This window comes from Engraulis encrasicolus, chromosome 13, assembly GCF_034702125.1.
Source record: "Engraulis encrasicolus isolate BLACKSEA-1 chromosome 13, IST_EnEncr_1.0, whole genome shotgun sequence".
Taxonomy (NCBI): Eukaryota; Metazoa; Chordata; class Actinopteri; order Clupeiformes; family Engraulidae; genus Engraulis; species Engraulis encrasicolus.
In genome coordinates, this window is record NC_085869.1 from 28627842 (window position 1) to 28628210 (window position 369).

Here is a 369-nt window from a genome sequence, read left to right on the forward strand (position 1 = left end):
TGATATTGCTGCTCAGTGGAGTTTTGTGGCATATAGAAACACTGTATAGTTCCTCCTATATCACGCTGTGCATTAATGTTAGTGCTCCAGAAATACATGAAGTAGGCCTATGTACAGTGATGTTCAATGTTGTTACCCAGTACCCAAGTCTTTTATTAATTTTAGTTATTTCATCTTTACATATATTATGCAAGACAGGGTTGATGTGTTAGCACCAGTCATCATTCTGATCATATGCCATGTGCTCTAATAATAATAATATTTTTTTTAAAGAAGCAAAAAACATAAAAGTAGGATATTCAGACATGTTTGGTATACCTGAAAGAAATATGTCCATCCATCCATGCATGATTCATACAAACTGTATGT